Below are 22,168 nucleotides of genomic sequence, written 5' to 3'. Positions count from 1 at the left end.
TCTTCCCTCTTTATGTCAATTGGATGCAGAGTAAACAAACTTCCATCTCTAATCTCAACATTCATCATGTTATGGATTTCAATATGTTCTCACCATGTCTTATACGCTGCAATGTTTAATTCTCAATTTTTATTTTTCTGTTGCCTAGTCCCAGTAATCCCTAACATGTTCCAATTGTGGCCTAACCAAAGTTATGTACAGCTCTAACAAAACCTCCCAGCTCTCATAATCTATGGGTTAGGGGAAGGCTTGTAATTCAATTCATGCTTCCCAAAGTTTGTCGCGTTTTTGGGTCTGCTATGGACCAATAGGCACAGATCTCCAAGTGACATGTGAAAGATATGCCAGCAGCTTAACCATGAATAACACAGGACAGGACAGTATAGAAAATGATAAACTAAGGAAAGACATTAACGGTGAGTTAATAAGTAAAGTTACAGAACAGGAGTCTTATAAGTTGATTTAATATCAATTGAAAGGAAATCGGATTAAAAAGAGTTTGAATGCTTTTGCAGCAATGTGTACAATGTCTGGGAAAAATCGTGGAGCTGGAGCCAGTTATGCATGGTCAGAAAGCCTAAATATTAGGAATTACTCAGACTAGGCAACAGAAAAATCAAGATTGAGAATTAAACATTGCAGGGTATAAGATATGTGGAGGGAAAACGGGGGCGGTGGAGTACTTATTCAGGATCACATAATGGCAGCGGGGAAAAAAAGGGACACCACTGTTAGTGAGACAAAAATAGAACCTAGAAGCTTAAGAGCAAGAAGTAATTAAACACATGTCATTGTAATAGGTGCAGTCTGCAAAACACCTAATAGTGAAAGGGAGATGTAGGAAGAAATGTACAAGTGAATTAGGGAATTAAGTAAAAATAAAGAATGATAATCATATGAGATTTCAATTGCTCAGAGATTAATTGATTAATACATAAAATTCAAGTGAATATTCATGATTGAATCTCATAATTGGAAATGATCCATGACAGGTAAGAGAAATAAAAATTGGAACATCAAGACAATCGTGATTATAACATAATATGTTTTAAGACGATGATAGAGAAAGGCAAAAATATGACGAAGGTCAACAAGAATTGGTTTTGAGGGAAGTGTTGGTGTAGTGGTAATGCTACTGGACATAAGTGATAACCCCAAACTAATGTTCTGCAGTGATGGGTTGAAATTCCATCATGGCTGATGATAAAATTTGAATTCAATAAAATAATCTGGAATAAAACAGATTGTTAACTGAACAAAAATCATGTAATCATTGTTGACAGTCATAAAAGTCCATCTAGTTCATAATGCCATTCCAGGCAAGAATTTGGACTGGTCTGGCTACATGTGACTCCAGATCCACAGAAATAAGGCTGAATCCTAACTGCACCCTGAGTAATTAGGGATGCGAAATAATAGCCACATCCAAGAAAAAGCTTTACAAATACGTTGATTGGAGAAAAGTGATATTGAGGTGCTGAGCTTGGGCAAATAAAATTAGCAACTCAAAGGGGAAGTAATGATGAAGTAGAATAGATCATCCATGATCTCATTGAATGGTGAAACAGGCTTGAGAGGCTGTATGGGCTATTCCTGTTCAGACCTTCCTATAATAATGGAAAACAATTGCAGGAAATTGCAGGATTTGGAGATGCCAGTGTTGGACTGGGGTGTACAAGGTTAAAAATAACACAACACCAGGTTATAGTCCAACAGGTTTAATTGGAAGCACACAAGCTTTCGGAGCGTCGCCTGATGAAGGAGTGACGCTCCGAAAGCTAGTGTGCTTCCAATTAAATCTGTTGGACTATAACCAGGTGTTGTGTAATTTTTAAGGAAGTTACAGAACATCAGTGGTTGGATAAACAATATAATCCCCACTAATGGAGCGTATAGAAGGACATCTAGGAATGAGGAGTATAATAAAGAATAGCTGACATGGGTTTCAAAAGAGAAGATTTTGCTTTACCAACTTTATTGAATTTTTTTGACCAGACAGCACAGAGAATAGACAATGGTAATGTAATGTACTGTAATAGACAATGGTAATAATCTGGGCTGTCAAAAGACCTGTAGCAAGTTACCCATAATAGACTAATGAATAAGGTTATAAATGTGGGTTTTTTAATTGATTCATTGGATGTGACTGTCATTGGCTGAGCCAACATTTATTGTCCATCCCGAGTTGCTGCTTGAGAAAGTGGTGGTGAGATGCCTTCTTGAACCATTGCAGTTCATCTGCTGTAAGTAGACCCACAATGCTGTTTGGAAGGGTTTCCAGGATTTGACCCAGTGACACTGAAGGAACAGTGGTATATTCCAAGTCAGGATTCATGGAATCATAGAATCACTGATGATATTATGGTTTACAGAGGTGTATTTTATTTTGTCTTGAAGGCAGATTTTGAGCCAGAGGTCTGTTCCAAGCCAATAAGGTAACAGTTTGTGAGGCATTTTTTTAAAAAAGTTTAAACAATAGAAACAGCCTGAATGGGTGGAGTCAAGCTCCCACAGAGCCAGTGTTTTAGTTTTGAGTAGTAGTTGAAATTTTGAAGTTGGCTCTGGGAGCTGTTACATCTTTCTCAGGCACAGCAAAAAGAGAGAGATTCCCTCTCTCTATCAGAAGTTCTTTTGGGGTTCTTTAATCCTGGACTGCAGAGTTGCATGTGAGACAATCTATTTTACTGAATTGAATGAATTGAATTTACTATCATGTGTACTGAGGCACAGTGAAAAGTCTTGTCTTGTGAGTAATACAGGCAGATCACAGAGTTAAGCAGCATAGATAGGCAAATAATGGGTAAACATCGGCAAAAACAAAAACACAGATGCATACAAATATTAAGAATTTATGAGTCCATTCAGTATTCTAACAACAGTAGGGTAGAAACTGTTTCAAATCTGGCTGGTGTGTGTATTCAGGCTTCCGTACCTTCTCCCGGATGGTAGAAGTTGCAGAAAAACATTGCCAGGGTGGGATGGATCTTTAAGAATGTTGGTGGCCTTTCCTTGACAATGGGCTTGTTAGATGGATTCTACAGATGGGAGGTTGGTCTTTGTGATTGTCTGGGCTGAGTTTATCACTCCCTGTAACCATCTCCATTCTTGAATGGTACAGTTGCCATACCAGGTAGTGATATATCCAGACAGAATGCTCTCGAAAGTGCACCTATGAAAGTTTGCAAGGGTATTCACCATCATGCCAAATTTTCTCATCTGCCTGAGGAAGAAGAGATGTTGTAGGGCCTTTGTAACCAGTGCATCCACATGAAGACTCCAAGAAAGCTTGTTGTGGATGACCACTCCTCGGAGCTAGACACCCTCCACTCATACCATCTCTGTGTAGGATGGCATAAGTAATGAGTCATTCCTGATTAAGGGCTTTTGCCTGAAACTTCGATTTTTCTGCTGCCTGACCTGCTGTGCTTTTCCAGCACCACTCTAATTTAGACTCTGATCTCCAGCATCTGCAGTTCTCACTTTTGCTGGGCATGAGTAACATCCTGCTGAAAGTCAATAATGAGTTCCTTGGTTTTGCCAGCATTGAGAGTTAGGTTGTTCTCAGTGCACCATTTTTCCTGATCTTCCACCTCCCGTCATTAGTTCTTTTTGTCACCATTTGAGATTCGACCAACTATGGTGGTGTCATCAGCGAACTTGTAAATAGCATTAGTCTGGTATTTGGTGACACAGTCATGGGTATTCAGTGAGTACAGTTGGGGGCTAAGTACACACCCTTGGGGGACTCCAGTGTTGTGTGTTAGTGAGGATGAAATATTGTCCCCAGACTTCACTGATTGTGGCCTATGGGTCAGGAAACTGAGGATCCAGTTGCAGAGAGTGGGGCTTAGTCCGAGATCACTAAGTTTAGTAATCAGTCTCATGGGGATAATAGTGTTGAAGGCTGAACTGTAGTCAATGAGTAGGATTCTGTTGTAGCTGTTCTTGGGGTCAAGATGTTTGAAGGAGGAGTGAAGGGCACGTGATATGGCATCTGATGTGGATCTGTTGGTCCGATAGGCAAATTGGAGTGGGTCAAGAGTAGTGGGGAGGCTGGAGTGGATTAAGGCCATGACCAGCCTTTCAAAGCACTTCATGACCACTGAAGTTAGGGCCACTGGGTGGTAGTCATTGAGACATGCTGCATGAGCCTTCCGAGGCACAGGGATGATGTTGGCCCTCCTGAATCAGGCAGGGACAGTGGTCTGCTGCAGGGAGAGATTGAAAAATGTCTGAGAAAAACTCTGCCAGTTGATCTGCACATGCTCCGAGTGCACGGCCTGGTACTCCATCTGGTCCCATCGCTTTCCTTGGATTTACATGAAGGAAAGCTGATCTGACCTCTGATGCAGTGACTGTTGGGATAGATTCGTCAGGACATGTCAGAATAAGTATTACCTCTCTGCTGAAAATCTGCTCAAAATGAGCATAGAAGGCATTGAGACGATCTGGGAGGGATATGTCATCGTCTGCTGTTTTGCACTGTCTCTGTTTAGAACCTTTAATGTCATTCAGTCCTTGCCATAGTCGCCAGATGTCTGTCTCGGTCTCTAGTTTGGATTGGTATTGGTCCTTGGCTGTCTTAATGGCTCTGCGAAGGTTGTACTTGGATTCTTTACATCTGAGTGGGTCTCTTCATCTGAAGGCCTCACGCCTGGTTTTTAGCAGGGTCTGTATGTCCTGTTGAGGAACACCCGGATTGACTTCCTCGGTATACAGTTCTCCACACACTTGCTGCTAAAGTCTGTGACATTGATGGTGTACCCGTCCAAGGTACCTGCTGACTGTTTGAACATGGTCCAATCAGCCAATTTCAGACAGCGTCGGAGTTGATCCTCTGCCTCCTGCGACCAACACTGGGCCTGTATCCGCAAGGAGGTCTCCTGCTTGAGCTTTTGCCTGTAAGCCGGGAGAAGAAACATGGCATTGTGGTCGGAGTTCCCGAAATGAGGACGGGGGATGGTCTGGTAAGCATCTTTCACAGTGGTGGAGCAGTGGTCTAAAGTGTTCGAGCCCCTGGTGGAGCAGGTAATGTTCTGGTGGTACTTGGGCAACACATTCCTTAGAGTGGCTTGTTTAAAGTCTCCAGTCACAACAAACAGGGCCTCGGGGTGTTCTGTCTCCAGGGTGTTAGTGGTGGAGTACAGCTCAAAGCTTCCTCAACCTTTGCTTGTGGTGGGATATACACAGCAGTTAGTATAGCAGCGGTAAATTCCTGTGGTAGATAGAAGAGGTGGCATTTGATGGTGAGGTATTGAATGTTTGGGGAGTGATGGCTGCCCAAGGTTGTAATATCCATACATCACAAGTTGTTGATTAAAAAGCAAACCCCTTCACCCTTTGTCTTACCCCTTTGCCTTTACCGACAGTATATTTATAAGATGTTACAAATTAATAGTTGCTTTTTAGTAGTTAAATAATCTGTTATTCTGTAAAGTTTTCCAATGGATTTAAAGTTAAACTGGATTTAAATTTAACTGTAGGGTAAGTGTAAAGTGAGTTTCTTTTCTTAAAGTCAAGTAGTTTAACCAGGCTTGGTCATCTCCAACAAGAGAGAATCTAACCAGTATCTCTTGAGAGTCAGTGGATTTACTATCATTGAATCCCCCACTATCAACATCCTGGGGATTACCATTGACCAGAAACTGAACTGGGCTATCCATACAAATACATTGATTACAAGAGCAAGTCAGAGGCCAGGAATTCTGTAATGTGTAACTCATCTCCAGATTTCCCAAAAGTTGTCCAGCAGCTACAAAGCACAAGTCAGGAGTCTGATAGAATACTCTCCGCTCAGTGGGCGTACACCAACGCTCAAGAAGTTTGAAGCATCCAGGATACATCAGTTGGCTTGATTGGCACCACATCCACAAACATGCATTTTCTCCCCACCAACACTCAGTAGCAGTAGGTCATACCATCAACAAGACGCACTGCAGTAACTCACCAAAGCTCATGCAGCAATACACTCCAAAACTCTGCCACCCAGAAAGACAAGGGAAGGATTGCATGGAACAGCACCAGCTGTGGGTTCCTCTCCTAATCACTCACCATCGCGACTTGAAAACATATTGCCATTCCTTTGCTGTCAACAGGTAAAAGTCCTTGAACACTTCACCCACTAGCACTATGGATGAGCCCACATTCCAAGGACAGCAGTGGTTTCAGAAGGAGGCGACACCAATACCGTCACTAGGTCAATTATGGATGAGCACGAAATACTGACCCAGATAGTGAAGCCTTATTCCAAATCTAAATAAAAACAAGGTCTGATGTCCCTTAGTGCGAGATTTAGCAGCTCGGAGCAGATCTAAAGTTGGTGACCTCTAAATGGCTCCAAGTGTCATGTGCGGGTGAATATAAGCATTATGAATAACCCAGGTTGAAACTTGGCTGGAGGAATGGTGTAGGGAGAAGAGCTTCAGATTCCTGAAGTAGCATTGGGGCTGAAAGGAGCCATTCAACAAAGTCAGGATAAATGTCCTCAACAAGTGGAAATATCTAATTGTTTTGGAAGGTAGTGTTACGACATCAGGATTGACCTGAGAAAGGAGAAATAAAGTACAGAGACGACTGGGAGAGAAAAGCACCAAAGTAAATGGTAATTCACAAATATAATTGATCTCAGAGACAGCAATTAAGAGGCAAGGATAGATTTGCAGTGTGTGCATAAATGCACAGAGTAAACTGGTGAATTGCAGACACAAATTGTCAGAAGAGCTTTGGAAGTAGTGACAATAAGAGACACTTAATTCCAAGACGGGGAAGTATGGGCTGTCTGTGAAACAAAATCAACAACATCTGCAAATGAATATACTAGAGCTTCATTTTAAACTATATAAGTCAGACCAAAATTCTCCAGTTTTCCCGCTTTGGCAATGTTAATTCAAAATGGTAGTAATGCAATTTAATGCAGGGTTCTAATTGGAATATGACGTTAGCATGAAGTAATGTTGTGCAGGGCATTGTAAAGTGAATTATAGTGATAATAGGGATGATGGGTGAGATATAACAATTCTAATTCAAGCTGTGGCACTAACAGCATAACATGCAAAGAGGGAGCGGAATTCTGGAATGCGCATGTGAACTCTCTTGATCAGTGATTAACCAACCAAAAATGGCAGGGAGCAGTTCTGGATCCCATTCTGGAGATGGAAAGGAAGAAGGTGCCATCTGTTTAAATGGAAGAGCATTTGGAGAAAGTGAGGTTTACGATACAGGGTTACGGAAAAATTACAGAACAGGACAAGATACAAGAAAACATAATAATTTTGAACCAGAAGGTCAATTTCAGTGAGCTGAAAAGGTATCTGGCACAAGCGCATGAAGTTTAAACATTGATCCAAGTTCTATTTAATTAATGGGAGGCCTTCAAAGAAGAAAAGCTCTGGGTATAGAGTAAGTATATGCCTGGAGGAAAGATAGACCATCCAAATCAAAATCTCATTGGATGATGAAAATTTCAAAGTAAAAATGAGAGCAGAAACTTTATGACATTCAAAATGGACTGAAGAACTGAATTGAAGACACAAAGTCCAGCAAATAATCTAAAAAGCAGAAAGAGAAGCCAAAAGAAAAGAACAGATCAGCAGCTTTAAGGTAGAGGCAAATCCAAAAGTAATTTAGAAACATATAGACAGTTCAATCCTAGTCAAAGGAAAGAAGTTGATCCAAAACCAAAATCACTCCAAAACATTGCTCTCCAGCATGTAGATGAGCCTTCTATATACATGCATTCAGAAACAGAGCTCCAGGTCTTTGTTAATTCCTTCCCTGAAGCAGCTATTAAGAAAATAATATCCTCTTCTCACGCAGACTCAGGGAGAACGTGCAAACTGCATGCACACTGCCACCTGAGGCTGGAATCAAACCCAGGTCCATAGTGCTGTGAGGCAGCATTGCTAAGCACTGAGCCACTCCGTCACTCCATATCTTGCATTTCAGAAAATTTAGATACTTGGTGGCTTGGCAGGATCATTCTCACTTACCTACAGAACATAATCTCTGCTGGTGATGGTAACTCCATATCCAAATGTAGCTCTGAAGTGCAACATGGTGACATGAAAATCCTAGTTTGTTATCTTACTCTTCAAGGTAAATTATTTTACATTGCTTCATTGATAATATTCCTGAAACATCTGCCAGTATACTTTGGCTCATTGTCAGAAATGATATCTTCAGATGCACAAAATGTGTCTCCCATGGACATTTGAAATGTTATTTTCCTGTCTGATAATGGAAATTGAAAGAAATAGTAATCACTGACTAAGATGAAGCCATCTCCCATTCACAGTGAAGAGATCTGTGATGGCTGTGGTCCAAAAAGCTGATGGAATTTCAGGAAGGTGCAAATGTTCTGTGCGTTGTGTGACTGTTGGCTCTGGTATGCATTGCACATTGCACATTCTCACTAGTTCTTTAATGTCACCATCGATTCCCTACCCAATTGATAGTATCCTGTGCTAGTTGTCTCATCTGCTGTATTCCCATATATTAGGATGTTGTTAAAATTATTCCAAGCAGAGAGCTGAGGGTGCCAAATATTTGTTTTCCTTGAAGGTAACTCATCTGGAAATACTGAGCTCATCTCTACAATGTCAACAATATCTTCTTAGCTCCTTTATCATGTCAGGTCATCCTTTAATGATACATTTCCACAGATCTTTCCATTGTGAGTCATTAGCTGTTTCTGACTGAACTGATCACATTTGTTCTGTTCATAATGCAATAGATCAATTCTCAGTAGATCTTCCACGTCAGCATGCATTCTGTTTATTTTGTAGACCCAGGGCAACATCTGCATCTTTATTTGTAGTACTACTGTATTCCAAATCATCCTGTTTATACTTGAGCTTTTCTCGCTTCTGAGTGCTGTACTTCCTGGGAGAGTGGACTGAAAGAATTACATGTCTTTGAGGTACAATAGAGGCCTTTAATGCTTTCTGTGTCTTCAAACTTGCATTGTAAATCCTGATTGACTCAACAGTTTGATTTAATTTGATACATTGTAGTCACAAATACCTAAATACAGCAAAAAGTTTATTTTGTGAGCAGTACAGGCAGACCATAGCAAACAAGGACATACAGATCATAAAGTTATTAGACAGAGCAAGTCATACAAGGTTACTGCTATACAAGAGGTGTACAAAGCACGATCAATATTATTTGAAGTTAAAGAGTCCTTTCAGAAGTCTAATAATGGCAAAGAAGAAGCTGTTATTGAAACTGCAGATGCGTGTGTATCTTGTGCCTTATGGAAGAGGTTAGAAGAGATGTGGGTCAGGAGGGGTCTTTGATGAGGTTGGCAACCTTTCTGTGGCAATGGGAAGTGTAAATGGATGGGAGGTTATCTTCCATGATGGGTCTGGGCTGTACGCACAAACTTCTGTAGTTTCTTACGGTTTTGGACAGATCAGGTGCTGTACCAGACTGTTATGCACCCGGATAGAATGCTTTCTATGGTACATCTATAAAAGTTGGTGAGTGTCCGTATGGACATGCTGATTTTTCTAAGCCACCTGAGGAAGAAAAGGCGTTGTACCTTCTTGATCTTCGCAACCACTTAGGAAGTCTAGGATCAGAGTGTTCTTGGTCTCTCCTGCTGCCATGGGTACTTGAAGGGCAAAAATGTTCAGACCTTTACAAACTAGTAGTCCAGCCCCTGATGGCGACCCCATGTTTACCAGGTAGAATATTTGGTTTGCAAGCTGAATTGTCTTGGCTGCATTGCAGTGTTAGTATACTAATGGAAGGAATTGGTGATCATTATATGCCATTAATTTAGCAGTTCTCAGTTGTATCGCTGAGATCCAACATCTAAGATATTGTCTTTTAGAATTCAGACTGCTGAGATATTTATACTCACTTCCATATCCTCTGGGTTTTAAGTGTATGTTTGTCAGTTCTCTTTGAGCGAATGATATTGATTGTGGAAAGAGTTTTGAATTGGTTGAATTTGTCTCCACAGCACGTTCAATTAACCTTGTGGAAAGTGTTTTTAAATGATGCTAAATGTTGTTAATGTACCCATTTCAACTACTTCAGCTGGCAGCTCATCCCATATGCGTAACTCCCTCTGTGTAAAAACGTTGCCCCTCAGGTTCCCTTTTATTCTCTCCCCTCTGAACTTAAATTGATGCCCTCTCGTCCTCGATTCCCCGACCCGGGAAAAAAGACAGTGTGCATTCACCCTATCCATGCCTCTCATGATCTTAAACACTTCTTTAAAATCCCCCTCAATCTCCTGCACTATACAGAAAAAAGTCACAGCTTGTCCAACCTCTCCTTATAACTCAGACCGTTGAGTTATGGCAACATTCTTATAAATTTCTTCTGTACTCTTTCCAGTTTGATAACATCCTTGCTATAACAAGGTGGCCAAAACTGAACACAGTACTCTAAGTGCGACCTCACCAGCATCCTGTACAAATACAACATAACTTCTCAGCTTCCATACTCAATGCCTTGACTGATGAAGGTCAGTGTGTCAAAAGCCTTCTTCACTGCCTTGTCACCCTGAGACCCCACTTTTAGAGAACTGTGAACCTGAAATCCTAAATCCCTCTGTTCCACTACACCCCTTCAGGCCCTACCATTCACCATAAAACTCCTACCTTGATTTGACTTTCCAAAATGCAAGACCTCACACTTATCGATATTAAACTCCATTTGCCATTTCTCACCCCACTTCGCCAGCTGATCAAGGTCCTGCTGCAACCTTCCTTATTGTCCAAAATACCGCCTATTTTAGTGTCATCTGCAAACTTACAAATCATTACCTTGTACATTTTCATTCAAATCATTAATTTAGACAAGAAACAGCAATGGGCCCAACATCGAGCCCTGAGGCACTCCACTAGTTACAGACCTCCAGTCTGGCAAACACCCTTCCACTATTACCCTCTGCTTCGTACCATCGAGCCAATTGTGTATCCAATTTGGCAGCTTCTCCAGGATTCCATGCGATCTAGCCTTCCAGAGCAGCCTACTTTGTAGAACCTTATCTGAAATCTACATAGACTATATCTACCACCCTGCCCTCATTAACCTTCCTGATCACTTCACCAAAGACCTCTAACAAATTTGTGAAGCACGATTTCCCACACACAAAGTCATGCTGACTTCACCTAATCAAATTCTGGCTTTCCAAATGCATGTGTATCTTACCTTTCAGAATCTTCTTAAGTAACTAGCTTGCCACAGACATGAGGCTTACTGATCTATAGTTCCCAGTTTCTCTTTACAGCCCTTCTTCAATAAGGGTGCAACATTCACTACCCTCCCATCTTCTGGGACCTCTGTTATGGCTAATGATGATGCAAAAATATCAGCCAAGACCCCTGTAACTTCTCCTCTTGCCCTTTGCAGTGTTCTTGATTTATCCACCTTCATACCAAAATCTTCTCTACCATGATCTGGACTATCCCCAAAGTATGACCAAGTATGACTAACTTCCCCAAGTTTGCAAGTCTTCATGTCTTTCTCCATGGTAAACACAGAGGAGAAAAATTTATTGAAGACCTCACCCATCTCCTGCAGTTCTACACATACATGTCCACTTTGGTTTTCTCTAGTTATTCTTCTTCCTTTAGTATAGTTTAGAACCTAGTTGGATTCACTCTTATCTTCTTAGCCAAGGCTATCTCATGCCCCCTTTTCACCTGATTTCCTCCTTTAGTAAACTCCTGTATTCTCGTACACCTCCAGGGATTCCCTTGATCCCAGCTGCCTGTATCCAAGCCACATGCCCTTCCTTTTTCTGGTCAAAGCCTCAATACCTCTTGCCATCCAGGGTTCCCTATTCCTGTCAAAGTTGCTTTCCATCCTCACAGGAACATGTAGATCGTGAACTCTGCCAGTCTGTAGCCTGTTTATCTCTGTTTAGAAATTGTTCCACTCTGGATCTTGTTTCAAGACTGTCCTACTCTATATTGTGTGCATCAGTTTACCTTTGCACAGGTCCCTGATGTATTCCTTGCTGCTATTGCCATCATACTGCACCACTCATCTGTTTGGTTGCACCCTGTTCTATCCTCTGGCAGCATTGTTATAGCTAGATTTCTTGCACACATGAGCCCAGTAACCTTTTGTACCACATTTCTTTACATGGATCTTGGTGTTCACGTCAGCTGTGAAGTGGGTGTGATTGGTCACTACCAGCTTGTTTGTTTTCCTATCCTGGCTGCAATGCCGATACTGTTTGCTACACCTAGTGTTAGTCCGGCTCCAACAGTTTGTATTTTCTGCCGACTGGTCACATTTTATCCAAGATGGCTTTTTGAGACACTTCAAGTGGTGTAAAGGCCATCATCAATGATATTGCATGCTAAGTGACTGAAAAATCACAATCATGCAAGACAAATTGGTCTATTGATGCTTATCACTGCTACGTGTAGGGCATCAATTCTAAGCAATGAATTCTAAAATTGACTTTTACATGCAACTGATTTTCATGCACTTTCCATCTCTTTTGGGATCTTCTTACTTCTGTTGACTCTGGTCCAAAATGATTGACTCTGGCCCATACACCACGTCCCAATTCTCACGTACTGTCAATGTTTATACAGCTTGGTTAACTAATTCAGCAATCCCTTGGTCTATGTACAGTGGCTGCATCCTTTGTTGAAAAGTTTGAATTCCAATAAGACATTGGTGAATGTCTAATTTTTGTTGTTGGATCTCGTTTTGCATCTTTCTGCTGTTGTTTTGTATTTTTAGACACTATTGATGTAGAATAATGTTTAAGTAATCTCATGACAATGGGAAGACTGAATATGTCTTCAGCTGTGTTTTCCAATCTTTGTCTTATCTTTACACTTTATATTCTAACATGTGCACTTCTGGCATGCTTTCACCTCTGTGTCCAGTGTTCCTTTTGTATTTTTGGTTAAAACTTGTTTTAGTGCTTGTTTTGTGAATTTCATGCTCTTTCTGAACGCTTGAATTTAGGTAGCTATTTTCATTATTCAACATGTGACTGTCTTCCAACAGAGCTTGAAGTTATGAATATCCTCTGTTGATAGCGTGGCTTTGAATTCACCATATGGACTTGGTCAGCTTGGAGGTACTCAGTTTGTGAAGAATCATTATTTTCTTATATTTTCAGTATAGTGTAAACTTTTGGAATTGTTGTTGTATCTTGGCTGCTGCTTCTACCCTTGAGGGTTACATGACCAGTGTGGATTTTCCACTTTTGTTACTTTGAAGTGAATGAACACTGCTGTACATCAGGAATCTGGATCATGCTTTTACTGGGTACGCAAGTGTTATGTCTTCAATTTGTTGTTTAGAAAGTAATTTGTAGTTTGCTTAAAGAGAGATTTGGCAGTTTTAAAGTTAGCGGTTGCAAGCTTTAAGTAGGGTTATAATAAAGTGCAGAAGCAAAGTGTTTCAAGTAATTCAGCAAAGGAAGGAAAGAATGGTTGATTTTTGACTGAGCAAAGCAGCTGTTTATTGAGTATTTCAAGTTTTCAGTTTACGTTCAGATCTCTCGTCCTTTTTCTTTTCTTTCAAAGACATGGTTAGCATAAGCACAAGATTTGCATAAGTATGCTATAAAAATGGAAATAGTACAATAAAGTGAAAATAACAGGGATAATGGAGTGATTTTAATTAATAACTTAACAGAAATGGCAGGATATGTTGCAGTTGCGGTTTATAGGAGTTGCTGGATATCAATAATCTATAAGTAATTCAATCAGCAGATAATCTGCAATGAACATATTTGTAACAAGTGCAAATACTTGTGTAATGTTGGATCTGATTGAGGATCTAGGATCTGAACTGCAGACATTGCGCTGCATCAGGGAGGAGAATATTATGTGGACATTTTGCTTCAAGAGTTGAAAGGTGTGGTGCTGGAAAAGATGGAAAAGCGCAGCAGGTCAGGCAGCATCCGAGGAGCAGGAGAATTGATGTTTTGGGTATAAGCCCTTCTTTAAGAGGCAGGCAGATCTCCTAAGTTGGCCTGTGATCAAGAGCAGGATAATGTGATTGGAGGTGAAACAGGTATAAGGACCCAAAGGGTAGCTTTCAGTGAGTCTCAGTCCCTGCAATTATACAACAGTCATGAGGGTCTTCAAGGGTGTGGATTAGAATAACACCTGTACAGAGGATGAGAAGCTTGATGGCAACATTATGGTACACTGATCTGTTCAAGCTGGGGGAGGGGGGAATAGAAAGATAGTAATGGCAGGGGACTGTATAATTAGGGGGAATGGACACTGTTCTCTGCAGCCATGCATTTAAATCCTAAAGGCAGTGTTATCTACCCGTTGTCAGGGTTAAGGACATCTCCTCAAGGCTGAAGAGTTATGTGGATTTGGGAGAAATGAATCCTGTTGCTGTTATCCACAAAGTTATTAATGACATTGAGCAGAATGGAAAGAAGGTTCCGCTGAAAGATTTTGTACAGTTAGGGGCTAAACTAAAGTGCAGAACGCCCTTTTAATAGGGTGATAATCTCAGGATTGCTTCCTTATCAATGGCAAATTAGCATACCAGAAGTAAAGTAGAAGTGTTGAATGCATTGAAAGGAGTTAAATTATTTAAAGATTGAGTGGATGAAATGGGCTTCAGTTCGTCGGGCACTGGCATGAGTACTAGGGGACTGTCCTGATAGGGCGGGCTTTTATGCTGGGACCAGTGTTCGGATGAATCAAGTAACTAGGACTGTAAATGAATTACATTCAGAGTGTGTTCAGGAAGGATGTAAACATAGGCTTGCAAAGCAAAAGAATGTGGCAACATTGCAGGATAACCAAAGTGACAATGACATGCAGGGTGGCACACCAAAGGATAGTGTGCTGGTATGAAAGAAGCAGCAAATAGAGTCAAAAAGTGAGCTGAGAATAAAAAAGCAAATTTGATAGCCATTTACTTGAATGAGCATATTATTCAGAATAAATAAATGAACTAATGACACAAATAAAGAATAATCAGTATGATTTTACAGGTAGAACAAAGAGATTGAAATTGGAAACTAACTAAACTTGAAAGGGTTCTGAAAGGATTTACAAGGGTGTTGCCATGTTTGGTGGGTTTTAGCAATAGGGAGAGGCTGAATATCATGGAATCCTAGAATCCCTACATTGTGGAGACAAGCCATTTTGCCCAACAAGTCCACAACAACCCTCTGAAAAGTATCCTACCCAGACCCATTCCCCAACCCCATTACTGTACATTTACCCCTGACTAATGCACCTAACCCACAATATGGGCAATTTAGTAATGCCCAATTCACCTAACCTGTTCATCTTTGGATTGGGGAGGAAACTAGAGCACCCAGAGGGAATCCATGCCGACCTGGGGAGAATGTGCAAACTGCATATAAACAGTCCTCCAAGGCCAGAATCAAGCTTGGGTGCCTAGCGCTGTGAGGCAGCAGTGCTAACCACTGAGCCACCATGCTGCTCCCAGTGCTAGGGCTGTTTTCCCTGGAGAATTGGAGGCTGCTGGGTGATCTTATAGAGGTTTATAAAATCATGAGAGGCATGGATAGGATAAATAGACAAGTTCTTATTCTCAAGGCAGAGGAATCCAAACTGAGAGGCATAAGTTTAAGGTGAGAGGGGAAAGATATAAAAGGGGCCTCAGGGGCAACTTTTTCATCTAGAGGGTGGTGCATGCAAAGAATGAGCTGCCAGAGGAAATGTTGGAGGCTGGTACAATTTCAACATTTAAAGACATCTGAATGGGTGCAAGAATAGGAATGGTTGAGAGGGATTTGGGCCAAAGGCTGGCAAATGTGACTAGATTAATTTAGGATATCTGGTTGGCATGGACACATTAGACTGAAGAGTTTGTCCCAGGCAGTACAACTCTATGACTCTATGATTCTATTCAGGGGTATGTGACCTTTCAAAAGCATTGTCAGAAAGTGACAGGTGGAGGGTGGGTGTCTTTGTGAGTACAAGATTGAATTAATATATTGGCAAGAAATTATCTTCAATTAGATGATGCAGGATCTATATGGTTGAAGGTAAGAAATAACAAGGGGAAGAGACACTGATGGGTATAGCCTATAGACTCCAAGCAGCAGCTACTGTATGGAACAGAGATCAAATCAGGAGATAAGGGAGGCATACAAAAATGTTAGCACATTACTTGTGGTGACTGTAACCTTCATGTTGATTAAGAAAATCCAAAGATCGGCCATCGTAGCCATTAGGAGGAATTTGTCAATATATTCCGAACAGTTTCCAAGAACAATATGTTGTGAATCCAATTAGTAATCAGGCTATGTTGGATTTGGTAATGTGTAATGAGGCAGATTTAATAAATTAACTCAGAATAAGGGACCAATTAACATATCACGATAGAATTTAGCATTCAGTTTGAGAGTGAGAAGCTTGGGTTTGAAACAATTGTGTTAGACTTAATTAAGGGCAATTATAAATGAATATGGGCAGAGTTGGATGGGACAGACTGGGAAAGGCATTTGTTAAAAAAGATGGTTGATAAAAGAATGCTCATAACTTACAGCCGTGATACACTCTACACTCGCATTAGAAAAAACATTCTAGGAAGGGGGGTTAAATTGACCATGATTAACCAGGGAAGTTAAGGCCAGTATAAAAATAGAATAAGTTGTTGTGGTTCTGTTCGCCGAGCTGGAAGTTTTTGTTGCAAACATTTCGTCCCCTGGCTAGGCGACATCATCAGTGCTTTGGAGCCTCCTGCGAAGCGCTTCTTTGATGTTTCTTCCGGTATTTATAGTGGTCTGTCCTTGCCGCTTCCAGTTGTCAGTTTCAGCTGTCCGCTGTAGTGGTTGGTATATTGGGTCCAGGTCGATGTGTTTGTTGATGGAGTTTGTGGATGAATGCCATGCCTCTAGGAATTCCCTGGCTGTTCTTTGTCTGGCTTGCCCTATGATAGTGGTGTTGTCCCAGTCGAATTCATGTTGCTTGTTGTCTGTGTGTGTGGCTACTAGGGATAGCTGGTCGTGTCGTTTCGTGGCTAGTTGATGTTCATGTATCCGCATAGCCACAGATGCTTGCTTGCGTTCTGTGCTAAGTTGCCACTTCTGAAGCACAAGCTGCTCTGTTGATGTTCTCTGGTTCTGTGAAGGCTCGGGAACACATGATGCTTAAATTCCCTGCGACCTGCATACTGCAGTCATAGTAAAAATGAAGACAATGAACATTTACAAAGTGTTTTGCTAGAAGGAAACAATTAACCCCGACTGAAGTCAAAATCACCAGCGACATACCTGTTATGTAGAGTCAAGTATCTGAAGCATCAAATATCCCAGTTGGGAAGAAGTTAACTGCAAAGGCTGAGTTAATTCCAGGGTGTTGTAGAATTAATGAGGTTCTTGGTACCTGATGGCAAAACGCTTCATTCAGCTTTGAGGAGGGGTAATTTAATTGCTAAAGTCTATCTCGATGCCGATTATCTAAATCTTGGACACCTGCCAGATTAAGTTCTCACACTCCTCTGGGAGATGAAAATCGTGCTCATCAATACGAATAAAATTAATTTCTGTTTGGAAAAGCTAGGGCATTAAATAAAAGATAACGCTGATTTATTAAAGACAAATCCTTTTTGCTAAACAAGATTTGTGGTTGTTCACACAACCTTTAAAAAGGTCTTTGACAAACCACCAGATGATGGACTTGTTAGAATTAGAACCCATGGGATTAAAGGGATAGTGGGAGCATGATTGCAAAATTGGCTATGGGATAGAAAGCTGGGAGTAGTGGTGAATGATGCTTTTTCAGGCTGGAGGGGCATGTTCTGTACATTGGTATTAGGACCTCTGCTCTTTTTGCTAGACATCCATTACCTGGTCTTTGGCTAAAAGCCCTGAAGAAGGGTTTATGCCCGAAACGTCAAATCTCCTGTTCCTTGGATGCTGCCTGAACTGCTGCGCTTTTCCAGCAACACATTTTCAGCTTTGGCTACAAAGAGTAAACTTTCAATGCTTGCATACAATGCAAACCTCACAAATGGAGACGACAATGAGGAGGATAGTAACAGCCTTTGGAGGGTATAAGTCGAAAGGGGAAATAGCCAGGCATGTGACAAACACAGAAGAATGAAGGGTGTCAAAATAAGCTCGTTAATAAAATGCCAATTCAGTTGCCATATTGGTTGTACGCACAACAATCTTTGAAGGTAACAGAAGTAGTTGAGAAATCTGTTCAAAAACAAAACAAATGAAATTCAAGACTTTATTAACAGAGGAATAATTTTGGAAAACAAAGAATCCCTTTCACATTTCATCACACTCTGGTTGGATGTCAACTGGAGTATGGCATTCAGCACAACAATTTGGGAAGAATATTAATATTTAGGAATAAATGTAGAAAATGTAGAAAATGTTGACTGGAATAGTGCTCTGGATGAAGAACTGTGGTAAGATCTTCTCGCACAGCACAGAAGTTAAAGAGGGCATTTGATAGAAACGTTCAAAATAATGAATTGTTATCGTAAAACAGATGAGGAGAATCTGTTTTCATTGGCAGAAGGATTGGTAACCAGGTGGCACAGATTTATAGTGATTGGATAGAAAATCAGAAGCAGCGTGAAGAAGTGTATATTTGAACATCCAGGTAAGGCTTGAAAGAATGGTGAGGTGGACTCAAAAATAACATTGAGAAGATAGTTTGTTAAGTACTTGAAAAGAAAATTCTACTGTGTAAGGGACATGAGTAGGGTGTGGGATTAGTTGGATAGCCCAAAAGGATCAAGCACAGGCACAATGAAATCTGCTCAGGAGACCAGGCCATGATTAACCAAAATTGCATCTCATTTGGATCAGCTCGCAGAGATCAAGGCAATTAATGTAGGAACTTGTTTTGGTTTATTTCAGAAGGAATATTAAAACAAAAGTAATGGAAATTTTAGCGATAACGTGCTGATTTGCCAGCAGACGTTTTCAGGAACAAACTCAAACTAATTAATATTTTCAATACAGGCGAAACTTTAGTTTTAAATTTCAGTTAAAGGGATGCAAGTTTCAGTTAAAGGACAGGTTAGTAGGAAGGATTGCTTTATTAAGATGGACTGTTACATTTCTAAAATGCTGATCTCCATTTTTTCAAAGGTTTTGCTGAAAATGCCTGCATCCCACAAAAGAATTAAAAAAGAACTGCAGGACAATAAAACAATAGAAAATGACAAGTTCTCTGAACAGGCTATTCCTTGCCACTTGGAGTAAAAGGACAGCAGCTTCATGATGACCATGTGAGAGAGAGAGAGTGTGTGAGAGAGAGAGAGACAGAGAGAGACAGAGAGGGAGAGTGTAATCAGCAGCTTCCTGAACAGCAGGAGAGAGTGGGTTTAGCAGCTTCTCAAACAACATAAGAGCACAGAAACAGCACTTCACAAAGAGAAGAGTAGGCCCATGATTGGTGATTGTTGGGAATTTCTTCCATGTCTCTTTTGATTGTTCAAATGATTTAAATCAGGAGACATCTTTGCAGCTGAAGAGTATAGTTAAGGTGCTGCATTGTAGTATGTGGGCACTGGTGAATGTGAGTGGGATCCATGGTGACCACATCTGCAGCAAGTGCTGGCTGTTTGAGAAACTTCATTGACAAGAATTAATTTGGAATTTCAGATGAATTGGGAAGTAAGGGTATTCTTCAAACCCATCCAAGGGCATGGCAGTGCAACCTACACTTTCTTGTCACTTTGACCTTCCTTCCAATCAGCCTCAGCAAGAAGAAACATTTATCCCAATGAGGGCGAAAGATTCTAGGAAAGGATGAACTGACCAAGGTCAACCTATGAAATTGAGGACTGTACTAAATTAAAAAAAGAAATGAAAAGATAAATGATAAAGCAAAGCATTGCAAAAGCTTTAAAAGTTGAACAATAAGAAGGGACAAAACAAAATATGGAGGTAAGCTACTAGTTAAAATCTTTAACAGATTGGAAGGGAGAAATCCAATCTCTGATCTCTGTGTAGTTTAGGGCACATTTGTACATTATGTTATCAGATCTGAGCTATATTGAAAAACAATGCCACAGTGATACTGACATCAGATTGAAAGACTTTTCAACATTCTAACATCAGTGAAGACTCAAGGAAAGCAGTTTGTCAAATCTTACTAGATGGAAGCGTTTTAGATGAGAAATGAGAGCAAATAGCTATGGATGTTGAAAATTTAAATTCAAAATAGGAAAAGCTGGAAAAGCTCAGGTGGTCTGGCAGCATCACTAAGAGAGAAACAGCCAACATTTTGAGTTCAATATGATTTCTTCAGAATGACAAGAAAGAAGGTTAAAGCTAAATTAATTTGATGTAAATCTATAAATATCAAGTAGACCAGTATATATTCCTCACATTAAATAAAAGCCTATATAATATGCAGGAAAGTAAAAGTTCAAGTATCTTCATAGGGGAATTAGTAAGGAGGATGTCAACAAACTATAAAGGTAGTGATTAACAGCAAATGTAATAACTGAAGATATTTAAAACTATTATTCAGCAAATTGTAATATTGAAGGTTAATACTGGGGATCTCTGGAAGCACAGCAAGCGCAGAGGGAAACAGGTTAAAATGAGGGGGCAGGGTGAAGGGGGCAGAGAAATTGAGATAGCCAATGTTGTACCATCTGAACTCAATGGAACAGGAGAAGAGAGAGTACGAGACGAAGCATGTTTGATCTTGACGTTCAGAGTACTTAGCTTTAATTCTAAGTCATGCTCTCACACTGACCTCACCATTCTAGGATTCCTGTGTTGTAATGAAGATCAATATAATCTCAAGGGATAGCATCTCCTCTTTAAATTAGGCTTCTTACAGTTTCAGGCCTCACCCTTTCAGATTATCATATCTGCATCGATTTTGTTCTTTGTGTTTTGTAGTTTTGTTTTTCCTCCTCCTTGTATTTGCATTCAGACAGCAGCTGTTCATCATTCTGACATTCACACCTCCTCTAGACGCAGCTCTTTGGAAATTTCTCCCAATACCATTTCCTTTGATCTGGTACTGTTTTGTCACAGAATTGTTATTCGGCCCATTCTGTCTGCAGCTCTTCAATGAACATTATGAGTGAGTGCCACTCGCCAGCTTTTCCCCAATACTCTTGAATATTTGAAGATGAAATATATTGAATGCCTCAATTGAACCTGCCTCCATCAGATTTCCAGGCAATTTATTCCATATCCTAGCTAGTCACTTTGTAAAATGCTCACATCATATTTGCTACTCTTCCACATCTCTGTTCTCTCCACAACGTCATATTCCGATAATCGGAACCTGTTACTCCCCAAGCTTGTTAACTGTATTCCCTATATTCACATATATGCGCAGTAACCTTGATTTACATTTTCCATTACTCCCACCTCACCCATTGACTTTCTGTTCTCTTAATGAAAGCTTCCCCTCCCTAAGTGTTTTATGCACCTGGTAGTCCTTTATAACATTCTCTCCTGGTTACCACAAAGCTCTCCCAACAGCAAAACAATGCCCTGTAAGGACCTAAGTTCCAGCTCTGTTCAGATGTAAGCTACCTATCTTATACAAGTACCATCTCCCTGAGAGACAATCCCAGTGTCCCAGGAATTTAAAGACCTCCCTCTTGTATTTCCTTTCCAGCCACACATTTGTCAGCATTATAAATATATCTTTGTACTTCTTTTTTAATAAGAAATAATCCAGAGATTAGCACATTTGAAGTCTAATGTGTTAATTCTGTACCCGACTCCCTGAATTTTGATAACAGGACCACATCTTTCATCCTGGCCAAGACATTGGTACCAATGTAGACTATTATTTCTGTTGTCATTCTACTTCCAAAACATGTCCTGCAGTTATTTAGTGACATCCTTGACTTTGGCAATGGGGAGGCAACATCCCATCCTAGAGCCACATGTACAGCCATAGACACACCTGCCCCCTTCCCAAACTGACCAATCCCCTATCACCACTGCTCCTCTTTTCTGCTTCCTTCACTCCTATACAGTCAAGCTTTCAAGGCCATTAGCGTGACCCTGTCTTCACTCCTTTGAGGGACCAGTGCCCCCACCAGCTTCCAAAACAGAAGTGAGTGAGATCCAGGGGTCTCCTGCAGTTCCTCCTGGATGACCTGGCCCTCACCCATTCCCATCTGCTTCCAGGTCTTTCAGTTACAGTGTGACCAGCTTTTTGAGCCTGCCATCCTCATTCCACTCAGCTTTGCAGATGTACTGCAGTTGACAAGCATCTAAGAGGTG

Source organism: Hemiscyllium ocellatum, chromosome 29 (assembly GCF_020745735.1).
Source record: "Hemiscyllium ocellatum isolate sHemOce1 chromosome 29, sHemOce1.pat.X.cur, whole genome shotgun sequence".
In the NCBI taxonomy this organism is placed as follows: domain Eukaryota; kingdom Metazoa; phylum Chordata; class Chondrichthyes; order Orectolobiformes; family Hemiscylliidae; genus Hemiscyllium; species Hemiscyllium ocellatum.
This window is presented reverse-complemented; position numbering follows the sequence as displayed.